This window comes from Rhinichthys klamathensis, unplaced genomic scaffold (genome assembly GCF_029890125.1).
Source record: "Rhinichthys klamathensis goyatoka isolate OS25496 unplaced genomic scaffold, OSU_Roscu_1.1 h1tg000237l_1, whole genome shotgun sequence".
Taxonomy (NCBI): Eukaryota; Metazoa; Chordata; class Actinopteri; order Cypriniformes; family Leuciscidae; genus Rhinichthys; species Rhinichthys klamathensis.
Window position 1 is genome coordinate 1728752 of NW_026606760.1, and position 24128 is coordinate 1752879.

Genomic DNA, 24128 nt, shown 5'->3' on the forward strand with positions numbered 1-24128 from the left:
CTTCCAGCAATATTGTTTTTTTTTATCTGCTCTAAGAAAGTACACTTCCTGAATGTAGCAAACATCAAACACAACTTAAGTCTGAACACAGCAGACGACAGGACCATTTAGAACAAACACTAGTAAATACTAAAAGCGCATAAAACTGTCAAGTGCACTTAAGTTAGCCTATAATAATGCTCACACACACTCTCACTCGACTTACACACACACACACACTCAGCCTCGGCTATAATCGATTATATTACTGCATCGATGCAGAATCTTTCACATCCGCATTGGGATGCATCAATGCAAAGATTCATTTCAACACCTCAAATATATATTATGCAAAGGCTTACCCTGATTTTCAATTTCAGTTGGCTGGCTCATCTTTCAGTACAATGTTTCTCAAGACCCTGTGTGCAGAAGTCCAAACAAGTTTTAAATTCCAATGAGCTCACAACTGGCAGCAATACCTTTGCATGGTGGTACATTCCACATAACACATCCAAAAAGCAGAATTCATATTAGAAAGCAATTTCAAGATTTGGTAAATATTGCAAAAGGTCATCTTACAGTGGTATAGGGCTCGACAATAAAAATGGCCTGATGCCCTGGGGTCAGTGTGAGAGAGTTTCGGGACTGTCACTTGTCTAAGCAGACCAGAGCTGTGTTGACAGTTGTTGATCTTGTACTTGTGTTTTTATGTAAATTATAAAGCAATTAGTATTGTTTTGCATCATATCATTGTTTTCCAGCACAAATGTGTTTTATAAATGTATAGCTGTCGTGGAGTTACAATGCAGCTGTATAATTTCCATCTGTTATTGCAAAATTAAAAACCTAAAATGAAAAAAAAAACATGAAAATTAGTTATAAAATAATTTTTCTACAGAAAAAAAATGTATATATATATATATATATAAACATAAATTGGCATAATTAATTTAATTATATAGCTGCAATGCCACTTGATGATTTTTTTTTGTATTTAATGAAAAACAATAATATAGAAATACACACACACACACACACATACACACAGTATATATAGATTTTCTTTCTGGTACGCATAAAAATACATATCTAAAAATATAATGCATTTTTGTGATGGGTGACAGAAAGTGTTGCAAATGTTTCAAAATCATAACCATCAGAAATCCTTAGAGTCGCATGAGAGTACAGAAATAAGCCTCGACCACCAAGTTGTAATAATGTGGGGGTTTTATGACTGGGCATGTTCTTGCACATCCTCTCTCTGGTTGCTTCAAAACATGAATCACTTAAAAAACCTCAAGAGTGAGATATTGACATCTTAATAATTAAGTCAATTTGCCATTCACTTCATGAGCCGATTATAAAATGCTTTTGATTTAAAATGACTGCAAAACGAGTCTATGATGGACAAAAACATAGGTGCTAAAGAAATCATTGCACTCTGCTCATGTAAATGTATTATTCTGTAGCTGGTAAAAAAGTCATTCCAGTGAGCTTGAATATAAATTGATTTGCAGTAATGTTTACATAAGTCGCATGGTCATTGCAGTCAGAGCCACATACATTAAGAGAAGTTCAATTTGAGTTACAATTGAAATCTGTAGATATGCATGCAACGGAGGGAAAAAAAACATGCATCCAAACTCTCACAAACAAACACAAGTGTATGTGCTCAAGATGTGCACTATGAATATATGAATACTTAAGAATGACAAATTAGAGTCACGACCACACAACACACCAGACGGAGTTGTTCTTAAACGGGGGTGAAATGGTCTATCATATGTCAGGCTTTGACTGCACTGGAAACATTAACTGTGACAAACAGGGGACTCCAGTCCCCGCTGAGCTGATAATGGTAGCACTGAGATGTTAATAAAAGTAATCTGCCTGCGCCCTGCATTCACTCATCCCGCAGTCACAGATGGGCTTGCCTTTAATGTGCACCCAGATGACAAGAGCATCATTTAAGCCAAAATACCCGAAAAGCCAAAGCATGCAGCCGAGACTTGAAGCGCTCCAGCATGGTAACTACCCACAATCCTCTTCATCCATCCTCCCAGGACTGTAGAATAGTCTTTTGCACCATGTTTCGCATATTATTTCCCCAAGCAACCTTGACTTTCAAAGAGAAACTTTATAAAAAAAAAGGAGATGCTGGACAGGAGAACATTTTGTACTTCTGTCACTGATTGAAGAAATGTATCGACATGTGGACCTAGTCAGAAATGTCAGATCTGTGTTCAGACAGAAAAAAAAAAGAAGAAAAAAAAATCAAACCTTGTTGTAAAACATTTTATAGGTGAATCTCACGAAAACTATCAATAACATGTCTAGGCTTATATATAAATAAATAGTGAATCACACGAAATGAGTGATTCACATGAAACTTGTCAAGAACATGTCCAGGCTTTTATATATATATATATATATATATATACATACATACACACTAGTACAGTTCAGTACACACACACACACACACACACACATATATATATATATATATATATATATATATATATACACACACAGAGGGCTCGACATTAAGGCTTGTCTGCTGGTCCAGGACAAGGGGATATTTTTAAGGGGCAAGTGAAAGTGGATTTTACTTGCCCGACCGGACAAGTAGGCTAGCCTGATAAAAACTTCAATAACAAAAAATAACTAGGGAATCACCAAAACGTGACAATGATTCTGCATTCATTTTAGTGCAAGTATTAAGTACATTTTAGATGCAATATTGACTGATTTTGTCCTATTTAAGCAGCGAAAACAGTTCCAAACAAAGATCACAGCAGAACCATAACGCATCTCACAGGAACACTTAACCGTGTTTTCATTACTGAATGATTCAGCGTTTTGAATGAATCGGATGAGTCAAAGATTCGATGACCCATTCATAAAAAACTGCCTCATTCCTGAATGAATCAGCCATTTGAGCAAATCGTTTGAACAAATGACTCACTGACTCACTCATTAAGAAGACAGTCACCTGCCGCCACCTACTGGTGGTTTAGTTTTGTGTTTAAAAGTATCATTCTTTTGTATACTTAAAGGTGCTCTAAGCGATGTCACGCGTTTTTTAGGCCAATACATTTTTTGTCACATACAGCAAACATCTCCTCACTAACCGCTGGCTGCCTGTCCCCTGAACACACTGTAAAGAAACGCGATCTCTGTAGACAACCCAGGCTCCACAAACAGCAACAAAAGCAAACTGCGGCGACCCGCTCCCCAAAACATAACAAACTGTTCCAGCCAATGACCGACAAGAAGGGTTTGGGGGCGGGGTTTGGGGGGTTAGTGTGCGGATGAGGAGGAGGGAGGGTCTAGCTAGCCTCCGTTTTGTTTGACAATAGTTCGAACGTCAACAAGAAGTGACGTCACCCAGGAACGCTTAGAGAACCTTTAATACAACCTCATAACACTATTTAATGCAGTTTTAATTTTTCAGTGTAAATTATTTAATTTGATTGGTAACAGCACTTTATTGTCTTATTATTCTAATTTAATTTATTGATCAAATTTAAGAACTTAAATTGAAAGATGAAGCAAATACTTAAAATGATTAGGAATATATATATATATATGTATATATATATATATATACTGTATCTAACCTCAAACATTTGAACAGTAGTGTATAAAATGTTCTGTATTGTTTTTTAAAATATAATATGGACAAATAAAATGCAGCAATACGAATCTATTGAAAATCACCATTGAAAATAAAGGTAATCAGTACCTTTAAAAAATACTCTTTTTTTATGTATTAAGGCCCTTGCACACTGAGTCTGAAATTTCCCCATGCGTTTTTTCGTGTTCGTGATTTGGTGGTTCTGGATTGTCAAAACACCATTCAAACTGATTGCTACGGATGCGAAAAACGCAAAAAAACGAACCCGATCCGATTTTTTTTATGACGGACGAAAGTTTCTGAGGCAGTGTGCAAGCGTGATTGGCATAACGTGAGGTCCTATTTATTTTTAACGTGCGAAAATTTCGGACGCGAATTTACAGTAAAGAAAACCCAATGAGAATTACATCCAGACACATTATGGCAGAGGTTCTCTTTCTACCTATCAACACTCCCCTTTTGCAAAACAATTCATTATTGTCCTTAGATTTTGGGGTAAATCTGTTGGGCTGTATCTGTTAAATGTACTGAAAAAATTTCTATCACAATAAAACATCAGACAATAGCCATGTTATTATTATGCCAGGAGGACACATGAAGAGATTTGGTCATATGATGTGTCAGAACTGGTTAAATTTGACAACCATCCAACTTTAAGCATTTCCCAACATCTAAGCGAAGCCTGTCAGGGTGAGCTCGCTCGCGTCGTGACAAAGCTTCAACATCCTCTTTCGCCACCAACAAGAGCCAACGTGTGACAAAAGCTCTCGATGGTTCACGCGAGTTATTTTTAATGCTCTATTCCGCAGTCCCTTTGCTGATCGCCCTTGAGCAAAAGCTGCCAATGTGGCAAAACTACTTGCGATGACAAAGGACAAAAACTCCCTTGAGAGTTCCCTCTGAGGTTTCTGAGACAGGTCGGTGGGAAGGAAAAAACCATGGCGCAACATCGTGTGCGGAAACCTCTGGAACTACCCATGGCGACAGATGCAAACGCACACACACATCCGCCATTAATGTTGTTCATTACGATCGTTAGCCTAATTTCTACAGCATTCGCTCAGTCAAAATCAACCAGCCCCTGAACCGCAAGCACAGTCAGCAAGAAAGCCTCACGTCACACCGGCTAAATATATCACAGTCAAATTTTTCCCATACTACTGCAAATTACTCTCTCCTCCAGAAACTCGCTCATAACATTCAATGGGGGAGAACAAATCAATTCATACGCCGTGTTTAGAGCTTCTGCGCTTTGAATTCAGCACAGAAATAAACCCACGCGCTTCAAGGCCTACAACAGTGAGCGAAAGCTCCCAGCCGAATGGATGCTGATTCATCAATAGATTGCCAACGTAAAAGGTCATCCCATTTCCCAAAATGACATTTCCTGCTCGCAAATGGGCCTAAGAGGAACCTGCAAGAACCAGTTCAGCAAGACTATAAGGGATTCTAATAGGCACGCAGACAAATAAAGGGCACTGTACTCACCAGAGTTGCAGAAAGTTGTGGATCTCAGGACATAAATGGGGAGATTGGACAGATGAAGAGGGGAAGAGAGCGCAGCTGTGTCGCTGTGCGGATCAGTTCATCAGCCTTTAGACTTCTTTCCAGGTTGATAAGCGGCCCATTCTGCAGGCAGAAGGGCAAATCAAAACAACACACTGTCAGTTTAAGCCACGTTTGTCAGTCATGCGAGGCTGCCATACGTTGCACCTTCTCCACATCAGGGTCTCTGTGTAACGAAAGGGGGTTTGCCTCAAGAGCACGGGTGAAATCGCACAAGCCATATGTGCGCTGATTTACTTATCTCACGGTTAACTGGATCCTTAAATGGGAACATTGTGTAAAAAAAAGGCCAAAAGCATCAGCTTCTAGTTAAGCGTCTAACATTTCTGTGGATGCACCACTTTTGTGGGATTTAACCAAAAAATTTGCCATGTTGTGAGATTCATAAATACATGAAATGGTGTCACTGACCAGAGAGGGATCCCAGAAGTCTCTTGGGTTTTCTCTTCCAGGTCATGTGACCACGTGCCGTCACACTTCCAGACGACTTGAGAGAGTCCCGTCTGTCCAGTGTACCTCACCTTTTAAAAAGAAGCAGTTGTGTGAGAAAACATTCAGAAAAATCTAATTGATTCACAGATTTAACTAGTTTTATGACTTCTATGCATTACCTGAGCAAGTCCTTACTGTCTCTCTGTAAAGGAGGTTTATTTTTTATTTGAAATTAAAGGTTTTCTTCTACTGTTCCAAACCAAGATTCTGCAAGAAAGATGGGGGGGAAAACATTTGCACATTATATTAAGTAATAAATAAAAGTTAGAATCCAATTCCATTCCATATTTTTGCAATGTAGGACAATTAAATAGAACCTTTAAAGATAGAAATCATATTAGTTAGTCTTATCACCACCTCACAATTAAGTGAGGTTGTGATGAACATTGGTTTGAGCAGATGTTGTTATTTCTGTCATGTGCTTGGGGAAAAAAAACCTGGCAATTTATTAAGAAATATTTCAGGTGTATTATTCAAGCTTTCATTTTCTAATAGAAATGTTTCAAGCCAAACATGCAGAAATTGGTGTGATATGTTTAAAATAAACAAAGTGTTTATCATCATACTATCTATATTATTTAAACACTATTATTATATTTATAAATATTAAAGTCTTCAAGTCTTACAGTTAACAGAATATTTCTATTTGGGCATAAGTTTGATATGTAATTTTATAGAAATAACACCATAAATACCAACACAAATTACAGAAGATCAAAGGGTAATGCATAACAGGAATGATCTGTATTGTTTCAGATTCTCATCCCATGTCTAACACACAAAACTGCGTAACAAATGAGCTTGTGGAAATAGTTATGATTTTTTGATGCATATTATTGTAATTGTAACCATCTCTTACGTCTGTGACCGCACTGCCAAATCCAGCCTTCAACTCCAAGAAAAGAGAAATTCCTTCAAAAAACAAGGAGACATTTATCAGTAAATGACCGTAAATGAACGTCTATCTGTGTGTGTGAAAAGTGCTCCCTCTAATGGTCATGTTTGGCACTGTTTAACAAGATGGTGATGAATTTGGTTTCTGGCTCGGAGTGACATAGAAGTGATTATCAAATATATGACATGCATTATAAAATGATTAGTTCAGATTACATTTTGATTGGATGAGCCACCTTCAAATCTGCACCAAAAAATGCCACAAACACACCTATGACCGCACATTTTATATTCATTCAGCAAGTTACTACTTTAATCATTGATTCTGTCTTATTAACACAGGATCAAGCAATAATATAACTAGTGAAATATATTTAGCCTGACTAGCCATGACAGAGAGAGTTTCTCCTAAACATTATATCAAAACCTCTAAAGCTTGACATGTCTCAGTGTCCCAAAACACAATTTACAGTACTTAGGGAAGACTGCCATCTACTGGCAAAAGAAACTACGGACACCTACTGTCAATCATTTTCCAGTTTGATGACCACTCTGGGTAAAAAAAAGGGTCATGCAGACTTCAAATATTGGCAGAAGAAAGACCTGTTAAATATTTACCCAGTCTAGACTCAGCTGCTCCAAAAACCAATTTGGCCAATTTATTTAGAGGCTTCAAGCGGATGCAGATAAAACACTTCGGTCCTCAGCCTGAGTGATATTGTGCAAACCAGAAGTTAATCAGTTCCTCTAAAGGCGCTTACAATCTGATCTCCTGTTTGACATGGAGCCACTTCAGAGAGTCCCAGAGATGAAACTCTATAATGATTGTAGACTGAAATTCAGCACAAGGGCTCGACACACAAATCACACTGTATTAATGTTTAATGATCTCTAAAAGCTCCTATTCCTTTTCCGCTTTCTCAGGGTCCCGCGTCCCGGCGTTTACAGATTATCACCTGACCCCTACTCAAGGACTGTCCCAATGCGATGGCGAACGAACACACATCAGTGAGATTAAAGATCTCCGTTGTGATGGCGGTCACAGTGCTCAAAAGATCCATAAAACACATAAGTTATCTCCTTTCGACACACGGCCCAGAGAGACAACCATACTCACGCTAGGCACATGAACCCCACCATGATGCAAGAGCATATTTAACACAGCCGTCAGACTCCTTTGTAACAGATTACACTCAACGGGTGAAGCAGGAATTATATCAAAAGACAAACACATATGGCATACGTATGTTTACATTTTGCTTTTCCCACCGGCGATATTTCAGACGAACAGCCTTTATAATATATTTACAATTTTTCCAATACTGTAGCAGTCACTCAAATCTTTTTTTCTACCATAAATGAAATATTAATAAGATCTAAACTATTTATATTGTGAGCATTAATAATGAATTGCAGCCCTTTCAACATTGTGCTTCAAAACGTAATATCGAGCCTGAGAGGAAAGCGGATATTTTTCCCTTTTCATTTAGCCAGGGGGGGGGGGTTATAAATTAAGAGGGTCCATGCTTTGCTAAATATTGTAAACGCACCTAATGCATTAATCAAATAAGTAAATCACTGTGGGCAATAAAGCCAGAGCAGCACAAAACAGGGCTATTGAAATGTGTTTAAGCGTTTCATTACTTTCATTTACTAATAAATAAATGAATCCACTTGGAGACACTTCACTGGCTGTAACATTTTTTGAATCAAATGACATTTTGATGGAGAGGTTAAAAGGGGAAAGATCTCCACAGGGCTTTTGGAGAAAGTGCAGACTCTTAACTCAGTCATGGAAAAAGTCAGCTCACTTCTGCCGGTGTGCAATTTCATTAACGCTTACATGCAGGCAGGCATTGATTTGCAAAGGAATCTCTCTGAAATGCAGGTCTAATCAATCAAACGTCTCCATTAATTTCAGCCGGGGCTGTCGCTTGAATTCACAGGGCCTCGGATGAAATTTTTATGGGAGGGCCTAAGGAAGTTTATAATACCTGGAGAAAGCTATCCGTTAGCTTTCCCATTCATCTCAGTGACAGATGTTTGGCTGGCCAGGACCCCCCGGAAGTGTGCAACGAATGGCCGTCAATGGAAAGATATGTAGATACAGCATCTACCAAATCTAATTATGTGTGATTGTATGGTTAGTTGGGTATTATTATTTACATTTAGCATTGTTTTTCCTCACCAGTTGAGAAGCACTAGACTATACAGTATAGAAAGAGGTTCTCAAGTGATTATTTTATTATCCTCATATCATATGGGATCCTCATATCATGATCTTACTGCCTTTAAATGTTGAATATACATTTTAAAGCTGTCTTAGTCATTAAAAAAGAGCATTTGAACAGTAAGCACATTGAAGTTGATTCAATAAAATTATTTGAGACATTTTTCAGCTTCTTTTTGCTCAGACATGGTGCAGTGGCTGATTTTAGGTCAGAAGACATAACAGAGTGGACACTGTGTAAACAGAGATTTTTGAAGAAGTATTTAAAGTGCTTTGGTTCATATTGTTTCCGATCAAAATCCACTGCAAACAAGAGTAATATTGTAACCAGTTGTATGTGGGAGATAGGAAATCATACATCCATGCATTCTCTACTACTTAGTCCACATGGCATACTTTGTCCACCCTGTTAAGCAGTTTTTTTTATAATAATTTCATAAAAACAGCAAAAAAAGACTAATACTTCAGTGACAATGAACATTTATGAACATGGATAATGAACATAGTATAAATAATGTAGTACTTTGAAAAAGTTAACATTGTAAAATGAGGCATTTGTATCTGAAAATGTAAAATAATGTGTTTGTGAGAAAGTATGTACAATTCATAATATATATATATATATATATATATATATATATATACACACACACACATATTTATATATATATATATATATATATATATACAGTATAATGCTAAAATAATGCTATGAAACAGGGTGGACATTTTTGATCTTCAATTTAATTTATTTTGTTTAATAAATGCTTAAATTAAATTTACCCGAGCTTGACCAATAGCATTTTTAAATGTTTAACATTGACCTATCATAATTACACACAGATTTATTTTTAAGTTGGTTTCTTTTAAATGTCTTTTAATTGTCTTCTTTTATGTCCAAAAGCCCAAAAATATACCAGGAATGACCCATATATATATATACACACACATACATACACACACACACTTTACTTTACATACATACATATAATTTATGTTTTTTTTTAAATAAAATATTGTAATAAAAAAAAAGATTATTAAATGTATATTAGTTATATTTCTCTGCTACCCAATCAAAAAAGATCTGTAACCCATTTTTGGATCTCGACCTATCAGATGAGTACTGCTAAAAAAATGTGGGGTCAAATCTGGACAAACCCAACCATTGGGTTTAAAAATGTAATTTACAACCAGCATTTTGAAACAACCCAGCATTTTTTAGAGTGGGACCTTATGGACCCCTCTCATCAGGGTCTGGGACAATAGCTTGTTCCCCCAGATAACATACCCGATTTAAACTAAAATCAAAAAGAAGAGAATGTAAAGCCACACAGAAGAAAATAAGAATAATGAACAGTAAATAATATGTTGTTTTAAGTTTTAATCACAGTATTTGGTGGACACAAAGCAACTTTTGAGTTGAACAATTACATTTCTGTGATACCAGGACTATACATTGTGTAAATTCTGCCAGAAATATTAAAATTGTTGCTAAATGTATGCCACAGTGCAATAAAGAAAACACTGATGAAAGTGCTTTTTTGCCCGGCAATGTAAATAATGCGGGCGTGACGGTGTGAGAGAGTTTGGTGGTTTGCTTTCTCATGACAAGATGCTTTGAAAGTCAGTTTGAAAAGTTGAGCAAGGTTTAAAAGCGAGCTGCAGTTTCAGCAGCCCGAGCAAAGCGAATGGAGTCGACCAAGTGCGGAGGGATTACACAGGAACAAAACAAGTCAAGAAGCAGTAAGCATAATGTTAGGAGAACTGCTTATGTGCAGAAACAGTCTGACAGGGCTGTGAGAGGCTGCCACTTACACACAAACACCCAGCAAAGAAGCTTAGAGGAACCTTTAAAAGCATTTCATCTACACCAGCTTGTTTGACTTTGCCACCTCTTTTCATTCTCTGCAATAAAAACCTGTTGAAAATGCAGACATTATTGCATAATCATGCCTTGAGTCACAAATCTAGAATACAATATCACTACTGTTAACACAAAACACTTTCTAGGTATTAGAACTGTACGATTTAGGAAACAAGAGACTCTTTGTATATGGGTAAATGACAAATAAAGACGGCAGAAATGTATTCATTAATTTCTGAAACACTAATAGTATTTTCAATAAAGGTTGATTTAATTAATAATATTTTATATTTTTAATACAATATATGTTTACATTAAAATCTCTGGTTAGTATGCATAAATTTTTACTTTAAGCCTCAAAAATTATTTTGATATCAATATCAAGTCAAGTCAAATTTATTTGTATAGCGCTTTTCATAATACACATGGTTTTTAAAGCAGCTTTACAGAAAATCATGATGCTAATGTTTACAATATCTTAATATTTGTATGCCTTATAATCACTTTTAGTAGATTAAAGCGGGGCAATAATATAGTTATATTTTGCGACTTGACACATTTAAATCTATGTACATGCCAGACATTTACTACTGAATTACAAGCAATATTCTGAGTTTTATGATATCATGTATATCAGGAATATAGAGAAACCTCATTACTTGTTAAAAAAAATTATAGATAACATAAATTATTAAATATTTGACAAACATGGTGGCACATGACAGTATATTAATCTTTTAGCCATCAGTTTGTCCAGCACAACAAATAGAAATATTAAATTAATTATGAAATTGTCTCAAATTACCAAATCGCTACAGGAATCAAAACTAAGGTGTCAATGTATTTGAGACTGCCTCGAATAAACACATAAGTGTAACAACTTAAACTAGAATTGAGCAAAGTCTGTGAAAAATTAAGTGATTTGAATGCTTCAAGAACACCTAACACAGAAACTCATCAGAAAATAATACAGTGCAGAAGCTTCATTAACTCTAAAATCAAACTATACAGTAACGGAAAACGGGAGTAATGGCTGCTGAAGTATTCAGTTTTACCATCACAGGAATAAATTACACTTTAAAATATATTAAAATAATTGTAATAATACTTTACAATATTACAGCTTTTACTGCATTTTTGATCAAACAAATAGCCTTGGTGGTGAGAAGAAACTTCACTAAAAAAATATCCGAACTTTTAAACAGTAGTGTAAATACTAAAATACATACATCAATGGACATTTCACTGTGCAAACTCAAACAAAAAATATATATGTAAACGGAGTTAAAATGATTATTTTAATATAATGGCCAAAACCATCCTCACTGCCACACAACGACGCCTTTCCTCGCCCCTGTCGATGTGCTCTGCTCTACATGCAAGTAAGATAAAAGGCTTGTATGCCAAATTTCAATAGCTGTATCAGCCTATACGGACACTCGCGTATTACCCAGACGAGTCATTATACTCTATATGCCCTTGGCATTAATTGAGAGCTAATGGCATTTCATAGATATCCTTTATTTGACCCCTTTTGTGCTGAGCGGCTTTTGTATATTGCGGAAGCCAGTCCCCCAGAAGCCCCTATTCCACCTGGGTATCTATGCCTGAGGGAGACAGTTGTCCCATAATACCCTTCACAGCGTGTGTGTTCTTAACATACGGGTGGGATTCTTCTGAAGACGCTCGCACAATCTGTGAAAGGGCAGAGCTAAGTACTCAGGCCCAGAGCCATGCAGAAGAACGCTATAAAATAGTGCTGTAAAACACAGGATGAAGGAAGTGGCCGCCCACACCACAAAACATTACTTACTGTAGTGGTCATAATTAGTTATTGATCATCGACAGCTAAATTGAAAAATTCAAATACTTAAATGTGCATCTCAATCAATCCAACTGGGTTTGACTGCCGCTGCACGATTAATCGTTAAAAGATTGCAATCTCATTTCAAACACCCACGGGATCTTATTCCTAAAGGACTATGATTCAGCTGTGTCTATTAAACGTTTGACAAGAACGATCACAGCGAACATTCAGATGCAGCCGCTGACCCAGAGAGAGCAGTTGTCATGTAAAGAAGATACGAAACAGCGTCACAACAGTCTTTTCAACCACAGTATCATTATTTCTGTTACAATAATTCAAATGATCACAGAAGTACTGGGATAAAAGTTCATAGTTGGAATATAAACACTGATGTCTACAGTATAGCGATCAAAATAGCTTTTTAAAGTAAATTGACGCTTCAAATAAAGACTGTACTCAATGACATTGTTACACCAGTGAGCGTTAAAAAATTTATTTGTCATTGAATCATTCATTCAAAAGATTTGTTCATAAACACTGATTCATTATGAAACAAGTGATGTCTTTTTGAGCGAGTCATTGAATCCTTCATTCAACCTGATTTTTTAAAAATGAATTCAAATTAAAGCTGCCGTCGGCAACATTTTTTTGATCATATTCAGTGAAATCGACACTATAATCTGACAGAACAACATAAATAAAGTGGTTTTAGAAAAAACCCCGAGCTTCTAACTCCACCTGGAGCTTGTTATTTGTTTTGCAAAAATCCACAGCTCCCGGTTCATCATGTCCAATCAGCGCAGGGGGGTGTGAGATCTGACTGTCAATCACAGATCGGGCACACGCCACCCCTCGCGCACGTTACAATCACATGCACACGCCTGAAGTTCGCGGAAGTTCGCGCAGTAACGAAGAGTGATGGCGGAAAATCAAGTAAGCTCATTTAGAGTATAAATGACGTTAGCAATTGCAATCTATCGGTACATTAGCCAGGACAGCATACCTCCAATAACTCCATGGTGTTGATGGATGCTGATGAGACGGGCGCGTTCCAGGGCTCTCAAGTTTTGAAGACAGGTAAGAGTGACACCCAGCCGACGGGGGGTTGGATACATTTTTGTCATTGGTTGTTGCGTTAAATCTTACCCAGATACAATAGTGCTATTTTCTGATTGGCTATTGTGTAGCTCGACGAACAACACCAGAAGAAACGCGCTTGATTCATGCCGGTTCCACAGTGAGAGCGGCGCGGCCAGAGTTTTGGGCGCTGCGGCATATTAAATATATTACAAATAGTTTTTCAGCGTGAGAAATACAATGTGTGGCGGGAGAGCGTGACAAAAGACCGAAATGAGTGACTGTCACGCTCAATGCGTGACACTTGAGAGCCCTGGCGTTCACTGAAAATCTGCTGCACACGCACTGACCAGAGCTGGCACTGATGAGCATGAACTGGGTGGGAGGGTATCCGTTGATAGTGGGGGAGGGGCATGAGAGTTGTAAACATTCAAAATTTTCCTAAATCCACTCAATCTGCCAGACTTGCCGACTGGAGCTTTAAATATTTTTTACTGCAGCAATTAACATTTTGTCAGAACCTCTATTAAATTACGTTAGTTTGTTTAGTTGTCTAGTGTGAGAATCATGATCTCTATTTTAAACACAAAAAAATTGTGATTCTCAATTAATCCAGAATCGTGCAGCAACACACACACACACACATGCCTGTTTTATTGAACTCCATATGGCATCATTTTATAAACACTGCAATTACTCAGTCCTTCAATTCTTAAACGAATAGTTCCAAAACTTTAAATTAATTTACTCAACCTCATGTCGTTCAAACCCTCTTTTGTTTTCTGTTTTCTTTCAAAGACAAAAGCAGATGTTAGGCGGGATGTTGTTTACACACTGTGGTTGTTTTACAATGAAAGTGAATGGGGTGTTGTCAAGCTCTAAAAATTATACAAAAAAGCACCATATAAGAACAATAAAATGATTCTTTATTGTATGAATCACACGCAATATTGCAAGCCTCCTGAAGCCATATGATAGATTTCTGTGTGGAAGAGACCAAAGTTGAAGTCGCTATTCACATATGTGATATAACTCTTAAATCTAATTTGTATGATTTAAATAAGCACATATACTTAAATAAATATATATGTGACATGCTTGTCTGATTGGGCAAATTACATATATATATATACACACACACTCATGTACATATATAAACCATAAATGCTTGAAATGGCATGAGGGTGAATAAATGATTGCAGATCATTTACAAATTTTTAGATGAACTTTCACTTTCAAAAATATTTTTAAAAATCTCACGACCCCAAACTTCTGAGATATGTGAAGTATGCACATCCTGTATGAGCTTCTTATAACTATTCAAATGTGTTTGGCTAACACTGAGCAATGTGAAAGACTGCAAATTAGCCTTTTAAAATAGACAGTAACCAAGACTTGCAGAAATGTTTGGCAAAACGCTTGACACTTTCACACCTTTATGATTGGAGGGGTTCTCCTTTAAAGGCTTTTAAGTCTTAATCCTGCAAAAAGGCTCCAGCAGAAATTCAAAGGCACGTCGCACATTTGAATATCTCCACAGCTCTGTCCCTCCCCCCTTGAGAGAAGAGCAGATAGCGACATCATGTGCTTTACCTTCGCTGCTGGGCTTTTATTGAAGTGAGGGATAGTGTTGTGATGTCACAGACAGTTCTCATCGAGTGGAATTAGCCGATAGATCAAATCCCTCAACCTCGTGGGAGAAATAACAGCGCACTAACTAATCTGCGGTTGAGATTTGCCTGCAAGACGGAGATTGAGTCTCAACTTAAAAAAAAAAAAAAATGTCAGAAATCAAACAGATCCAGTTAATTACACTACACTTAAATTACTTAAGCATGGACACACTGAGTTGATATCTTCAACCATGGATGAAATCCAGCTCATCTGGTTTGGGTAAATGTTTCCAGCAGTCGTAACACATTAAACCCATATATTATCTGATTTTCTGTATGCATGCGTTTCAGATAATACATGGGTTTAATGTGTCAATTGGCCCCGTTCCAAGTACTCTATTTGTTGAGTCTTCCTCTTGCTATAATATTTCAGATCACCATTGTTATGTGATCTGTTCTATAGTTATGTGGAGCATAGCATAAAGAATGAATAGTATCTCTACACTGATATTAACAATGACAAAGCAGTATGTAAGGGTATATTGCACAAAAAGTCTTTATTCACAAGAAAAGGCCTAGTCAGAGAAAAACCTACTTAATAAGTATCCTGTTAATACTTGCTAGCCCACGGTACTTTGTTTAACCGTTTCAGGCAGTTTAGAGAAACCATAAGCTCAATATTTGGACAAACACAAAGCATTTCTCTATACTGATGGTCAAGACTGGCCAATAAAAACATAATATTATAAAGTGTTAATACATTTTAAGTGTTCTATTAAAAAATAATGTAAAAAATGACAGTAAAGGCATAATGTTACAAAAATGTCCATTTCAAATAAATGCTTTTCTTTTGATCTTTGATTATCAAAGAATCCTGAAAAAATAAATCACTATTGTCAGCAAAATATCAAGCAGCACAACTGTTCAGAGCATTGATAATAATAAGAATTGTTTCTTGTGCATTAAATCGGCATATTAAAACGATTTCTGAAGGACACTGAAGACTGCAAAAAATGTAGCTTTGCATTCACAGGAATAAATAACATTTTAAATGATATTAACATAGAAAACAGTAATTATAAATTGCAATACAAGTTCACAATTTCTCTTTAAAGTATGCATTTTATGTATTTTTGTATATGTGACGCATTAAATTCTTAAAAAACATTAGCAACTCTAAACGTCTGAATTGTGTCTTTACCAAATATATACCAGTTCTGCATTTTAATAATGAAATATGCCACAATGGGACATCCATGAACATTTTTGAGTGATGCGCCAAGCATCCACCAGCATTTTGAACCACTTCACTGAATCATGCTGATGTCCAAATTAAAGACTCCAAATACTTGTAAATCACGCAAGTCTAACAACAGTCTTGAGGAAACTTGATGGACAAAAATGTATTGTACACACAATATTGCCAGCAGAATCATCTCGAATATACAGTGAATATTTTATATATCAGCCAAATCCTCCTGAGGGCAAATAGAAGGACACAGAATTCAGATTTGCAGATTTGCATACAGTACACTGCACAGAGCTGAGAGAAAACTCATGCCTCTTTCCTCAATCTGCGCATCCCCAGAACACAGAACCGTTACTGCTGACGTAGCTGCGCAGATGCTTTGGAAGAGCGAACGGCATCCGCTCAGGAAAGTGTGTCAGGCAAGCATATTTGTTATAGAGAGGGCAAGCCAAGAGCTATCCTGAACAAACGACAAAAACAACAACAACAAAAAAAAGACCCTAGGTGAACCCACAGTCAAAACACAGCTGATGTTTACAGGTTTAAGACGGTAACTGTCACTCGGGAGTCCATTTCAGAGGCTAAAAAAGACTTTTCAAGCAGCAGGTCACACCTTTCCCCTCACACCCCGCCCCGCTGGGTTCAATCTGGCCATCGCCGCGGTCACAACACTCTGGATCCGAGGCCTTGCCAGGGAGCAGGTGGGAGGGCATCAACAGACACCGAACATGAGACAGCTTTTACTAAAAGCTCGAGAGGCTCTAGATTTTATTAGAACGCATTTGCAAGGAAGCGGACATCCTCTCTCTCCTCCTCACAACGCTGCCGATCACTCCCCGTCCGATTAGAGGGGCGAGGCCGCTGAGAAAATGCTGCATCATTCATGGTTGGGTGTCTTCCTCGCGTCACGCCATGTGACCCGCTGACACACTCCCATATTGTTGGGGGTTGGGTGGTAGGCAGGCAGGAGCATGGTAGGAGAACCTGACCAAAGCCTCGTGCCATAGTGACACTCAGCGGATTATGTCTAAATAAAGCCTCAGCACTGCATGAATCACTCTGCTACTGATCCCACTGCTCAATGAGAAAGGGAGTGAGAGAGAGAGAGTAAGAAAGCAATGTAAAAAAAAAAAAAAAAAAAAGTCGAGGGAGCGGGATTGTGAAGTGGAGAAGGCGTTCATCACTGGAGTGCCATGGCTTAGCCTAAGAGGCTTGAATAATCAGTGGTTAAGCTGTCAGCCCTGCTCTTGCACCTACCGTGAGCTACAAACTCCTGTGCGCTTTTAATCAAACAAAAACGATGAGATCCAGCCATGCTGCCAAGACAGCGCTATAAGACAGGCCTCAAAGTCTCTTTAAGACTTATCCTGACATATTATATTCCCTGCAATGAACAGGCACCATATGGCAGATATTTTCTCAAGTGTCTGACGTAAAGACTACACCGAGTCTCAAGTCTTTGAGGTGAGGCGAACAGTTTTATATTACAGGTTAGATGTATAAACCTTTTTGAAGGGCAAGCAATTTAGCATATTTTGCTCATCTCTAATTTGGAGTTCAAGCCGAGTCTCAAATCCCTGTGGTAAACGTTTTCTATACAATACAGGTTAGTTTAATAAACTTTATTTAAACTTTAATTAATTCATTGTGTCGTTCAGTTGAGTCTAGGCCTCAAGTCCAAAGTTTTCAAGTACAGCGTCAAGTCTTTGAATAAGAGTCCCTTACAGAGTGTTCTATAAAGCTTTTACAACACAACAGCAAGGATGGCCCTCTATAATAACATTAATATTAAAGTACCCCTGTAGTCAATAATTTTATCCCTTAAAACTCATCCTTGAACACCAAAATGGCATATTTAAGCGTTTTTCCTGTAAATATATTTGCCCTACAATAGATTGAATGAAACACTACAACCTTGATTCATTTAGTATACGCTGATCTATGAATATGCAAATTAGCCCCATCTCCACTGACTCACAACGTTAATGAATATGATTTTTTGTAGTTTTGTAGTAGTAATGTAGTTTTGCTTGGCTACATTATCAAACAGCTAATAATGCTGCTAATGTTACACAAACCATGTTCCCGTTCGCCATCTCAGTCTGCCTTCTAAAAATCAGCATCCTTAGAAACGCTTTGAACAACTTAGAAAGTCAGTGGAGAAAGGGATATAGTTCAGCATAACATCGTAATATACCTCTTATACATAATTTACCCGCTATATTGCTAAATGTTCACAATTATTCCCATCAAAAGAAAAATATAGCGGGATAACCTGGCTTCTCTTGAGACTCCCCTGCTTTGCAGATAATGATATGCTAAAGCCCGCCGGCACGTTGAAGTGATTGGCTACAAAGTAGTTTGAGACGTACTGTAAGAAACACCGGTGATTTCAAACTGCGTTTTTGAGACTGCAGTTTTAAGGAGAAAATATTCAGCAATGGTGTTGACTTATGATTTTGCACATGGGTTGTCTTAAAGCATATCAAAAACACCACATAGATTAAAAACACCACATAGACATACTATAAACAAAATTAAAAACTTGATTTTCACCACAGGGGGTCTTTAATGTTAATATTTTTTTTTATTTGTTCATAAAATTCTTTTAATTTTATTTTATACAATTTTATTTTATTTTTATTTTATTTTAACAACAACACAAAAAATTTCAAATAGGATTATTAAATTTAATAATAATAATAATAATATATTATTAGTAGTAACAGTAATCATTGTATTATTATTATTATTATTAATAATAATACAAATATACTTTGATTTTTTTTTTTTTATGTTATCAAATAAGGGAGAAAGGCACTGCTTATTCAATAACCTTTTCCAGAACATCCCCACTGAGAGATGTGATTTGATCACTGGAAACAAATATTTAGAAAAAAAAAAAAGAATCTATCAAATACAGGGAAAACATTTTTTTCCCTAACCTTTTCCAGAACATCTCCACTACATCATCAATCAATAAATCAATCAATTAATCATTGAAAAAATATATCAATTCTAGCAAATGGAAATATATTGCTAAAAACACAAAGAAAAAAAAAAGATAATTCCTCTGTGGTGGATCAGTAAGAAAATCCATATGGTTGAGCCCTGGATTTTATATTGGGATTCCAATTTAAGTCTCAAGTCAAGGGTCTGAGTCTAAGTTGAGTCTCATAATTAATTTGCGACATGCACAACTCCAAGTTCAAGTCTCAGAGCAGAGTTCCTTCCTCTGCCATCTAGAAACACAGAGAACAGTATAAGGTAAATATGTGCATTCGGTGTATAGCTTGGACTCCATGACTGATTAAATTGGTTCACTGACAGATTAACAACAGGATGACCTGACTTAATCAAACAGCCAGCCGCATCAGTAGCGTACATGACCCACGGATCTTCAGACAAGCCTGCAATGTTTCCCTAACCTTTTCCAGAACATCTTCTCCACTACATCACTGGCAACAATAAAAATAGCCGCGCCATCCAGCCAAGCATTAAGAACGACGGCAGCGGGTGGTCCAGGGCCGGTTCGACTCACTCCCACCCCCCTCCAGCTTCCTGGGTCCTGATTGATCTCACGGCCCATCGGCGGGTTAAATTACACTGCAGAGTGGCTTTGCGGAGAGACAAAGGGCCCGGGATTTCACAGGCCATAATTCTTTCCGGGCCTTAACTTTGAAAAGGTGCAGCATTCAATTTCAGCCCTCGGCAACACTTTGCATTCGCTTATGAGTTATGACACAGCCATGACGTTTTTAACTTACTATACGGCCATGCTGAGGAGACCTGCCTTCCAATCAGGCCGAAGGGAGGATGGGGGGGGAAAACATTCTCTGTCAGCACCGAGTATCAGTAATAGCGACATGTAATACAGTAAATAAAAGTGGCCCATCTTCTGGGTGAAGCTAAAGACGAGTTGGCTTCTTTCCACATCCTACTTGCCGAAAGCATTGAAGTAAAGTCGGAAATGAAATGATTTACATGTACATTCATGTTTGTATCTCAGTCCAAAATGACATCCAGGCTCCCATAGTTTCCTGGCACATAGGGAATGGAGAGGAAGCCCAGGGAATGGCAGAGGCCTTTTGATACTGCAACTCTGCCGAACCAGCAACTCGGAAGCCAGGACAGCATGAGATCCGGAGAAAGAAAAAAAGAAAAACAGCCAAAGCACAAAAAGACCAGCTGCTTCGAGATCATGGGCGTCAGCGAAAAAAAAAAAAAAAAAGTCTTGTTAGAGAGAATATAATTGAACTTGTCTGGCAAGTAATAGCTTTTCCTAAAACTTCATGCATCCATTTAATGCTGATGAAAATATACAGTGAGGTAAATAAATATGCAACTGAAACTAATCTAAAGTGGTTTAAGAGATATAAGTCCTCATCGATGACATTTGCAATTTACTCTAGCTTAAGAATCTGCCCATATTTATAATCATACTATATGTGATAAGCACAGCTTTCCAAGCCAACAGCTAAAAAAAGGCACCATGCTAAAATGTAAATCCGGATTGCCTGACAGGAACATTTCAAGACACTCAAACTGCCAGTTAAACAACCTCCAAATCTAAGAACATACTAGATCTAAAAGTCACAGTTCTTTATAAGTCAAGCATTAAGGCACGTCTCACTTCTCAGGAGGTGCAAAGATTTAGAAATAATATCAAATCAGCAATATGAAACCGCTGAGTTGTTTTAGAGTAAGCATGAGGGGCAGCTAAAAGTCAATGGCAATGTCATTGAAATTTCCTTCTAAAATGCAAAAAGTTGCAATAGTCTGTAAGGTTCAATGAATTTCTCGATTAGCATAAGATATGCTATTTGCATCTTAGGATTGTGATGTGATCCACTTTACAAGGACTGCAGGACACGAGATGCTATGTAACTTGACAAATAAATGCTCAGTTAAATAAAGGCAAAATCTTTCAGACCTTCTATGTTCCGATAACACGTCTGTGTTAATTGAAGATTCGTTTTTTGTTTGAACAATCATTCCTTCTTTATTCCACATTTGGAAACAGGCCAACAAGGCGGCAAAGGAATAATGGTGTTAATTAAGACACCTGTTCTTCTGTGAATTTACTCGTTGCTTCCAATAACCCTAGATAATAATAAATGCTCTACATTTCAAAATTGCCTAATAAAGAGAATATACAAAGGTATGACGTGCTTGTAAACAGACGGTAGTGCAGTTAATCAAATTGATTGGAAATGTCTTTACTATTGGCCAGCTGTTAAAGTGCTGGAGACAAGTTCAAGATCTGTCAAACCATGGGCCGGTATTGATGTTTGCACCACATCAATCTCACACAGCACCCATTCACATCGACGCACTGAACTGGATGAAGACCTAAGCAGTTTTTGTCTGCTGTGCTCTGTAGAATTAGACCTGAATCATACTCTAAGCAAGTATATTAACGCTAATACTTCTAGCTACTTGATTTCACACATGAGTGCATCCTGGATTGCAAGTCCAAACTTTTACAGTCGGTTTTCTCCTTCAGGTCAACCACTGTCATGACAGTTTTTTAGAATAGTTTCTATAAGAAACTATTCTATAATAGTTTCTTATAGAATTGTGTTAACAAACAACTTTTTGTCTTCTCTCTATTCTGATAGTAAGACGATTCAAAATTCAGTTTAAACTAATATTTTACCCCCAAAATTAAAATGCTGTCATTATTTACTCATCCTTATGTTTTCTCAAACCTGTATGACTTTCTTAAGTGGAGCACAAAAGAAGATATGAAGAATGGTGGTCACCAAAGTTTTCATTACCACTGTCTTTCTATTGTAAAAACGCAAGATATTTCTCAAAATATATGTTGTGCTCCACAGAGGAAAGACAGGCATACAGGTTTGGAACAACATGAGGGAGAGTAAATGACGACAGAATATGAATTTTTAATAAATATTTATTTATTTCTGCCAAATTTTTTCAAATATAAACATTAAAGGTGGAATGTGTAATTTCCACGACACTAATGTCAACAAACATTTTGTTTTAAAAGCTTCCGAAAACACTCCTATTAAACAGATCATCCCGCCCCAAACTAACGTCATTGGTTGAAAAAAACTTGTTTCAAGTTTGACGTTTACACTTTTTCAGAGAAATCAAACTACGAATGGCTTACCATAGGTATTTTAGCATAAACATTTTTTGTTGTATTTTCAAAAATGACTATCCACAGCAGAGCACAAAACTTAAAACATGTCGACCAAGCATTTGTGTAATGCATGGAGTAATGTTTCTGGCCTTACTGACCATATTGAATGTTTGAATACCTTATTTGAATCAGTCAGTCCAGTAGTAACATCATGACATTGGTAATCCTAGAGCTGCAAAACCATCTGTAAGTTTACTTGAAACACTTCACCATTGAAGAACTCTGACACACAGAAAATAAACTGCTGCAGGGGTCAAGGACAACACAGAGGAAACGTGTGAAGCTAAAGTACACACTGGGTTTGTGGCACGGAGCATCGGTTTTCCAGCATAGCCGGTGGGCATTACAACGCTTCAGATAAAGTCTTAGATAGAAGAAGTGATAAGCACTCTGTGTGAACTGAGTTTGGGCTCGAAAACAGTGACCTCACAGATTCTAATCCCTCATCTCTCTTTGCACGCTTCCCTCTGAGAGGAACTGCCAGAGGGGAAAACTTGAAAGCTAAAGAGAGTGAGGGAGGGTGCGTGAGAAAGAGCGTGTGTGAGAAACAGAGACGAAATGACATGCGAAGAGGAAAGAGTGTACAGAAGCAGAAAGAAGAAAAAAAAAGCACAACAAAGTCATATTTAGGTGCTGGCTTACCTGCACACAGTTCACAAGATGGGACGGTGAAGTGAGGATAGTCAAAGGGGTTGTGGGAGGAGGGTCCGGTCGGGTTGATCCAGCCGCTGACGGGTGGTCCGGGAGGGAGGAAGGAAGGATGGAGTGACAGGGAGCAGGGAGACGGGGAGGCCAGAGGGGGGATATGAAGCACTAGTCCTCTGTCTTTCTCTCTTTATCCCTCTGGCACAGAGGCATAGAGGCAGACACCAGTACCTGCAGCCACTCAAATAATAGGAGAGAAAAGAGTGCTCACATCCACACACGCTCCAGCACAGAGAGGAAAGAGAGAACGCCCCTCCCACTCCCTTCCAGGACCCAATCGCACACAGACTTCACCGGCAACGAATAGGAGCGCAGGCAGCCGGTGCCATGCCCTAGCCAATAAGTGCAATTGCTCATATCCAGTTGGAATAATTAGTCCGAGAGCAGCTTCCCTTCTGAAGGACAGACAAACGGGCGCACTTACCCAATAAGTGTGATTTAAGACCGCATCCGACATTAGAGTAATTAGATTGTGCCGCACTTAACCTAGCAGAATAACATTGCATGCTCCACTGCAGAACTGGCAGAGACGCAGGCTACACAGGAAGGGCTTTGGAAAGGTGCAATGATGTTAAGTAGGCAGAAATAATGCTTATATATAGGAGTATAATAATACACAATATCAATGTGTATTATTATCACACTGATACTTCCAGGCTTTCAGGTGCACCAAAAAACTATCATGTAATACACATGAAATTGGACTAAAAAAAGAATCATTATGAATTCCTGTGTTTTTAATTAATATTTTTTTTTTAAGTTTTTGTTCTTGTTATGCATATTGTCACATACTGTAAACTTGTTGATTTAATTTTAAGAACTGATCAAATACCATTATATATA

At 37.6% G+C, this 24128-nt stretch overlaps 1 protein-coding gene across 8 annotated transcripts in view; it reads right to left on the reverse strand.

Annotated features, from left to right (window-relative positions):
* The window catches only part of pcbp3 (poly(rC) binding protein 3), a 59978-nt gene extending 36470 nt beyond the window's left edge, over positions 1 to 23508 (reverse strand). For 4 of the 8 annotated variants that reach the window (XM_056265668.1, XM_056265663.1, XM_056265666.1 and 1 more), the window contains exons 1-5: positions 23223 to 23507; positions 6537 to 6589; positions 5797 to 5884; positions 5597 to 5706; positions 5108 to 5248 (exon numbers count right to left, since the gene is read on the reverse strand). The gene's annotated coding sequence lies outside the window, so the exon portion shown is untranslated. Of the gene's footprint in view, positions 1 to 5107; positions 5249 to 5596; positions 5707 to 5796; positions 5885 to 6536; positions 6590 to 23222 lie in introns of all 8 variants that reach the window. The other 4 variants (XM_056265664.1, XM_056265662.1, XM_056265667.1 and 1 more) reach the window with 2 other exon arrangements.
* Between the last annotated feature and the right edge of the window lie 620 nt (positions 23509 to 24128).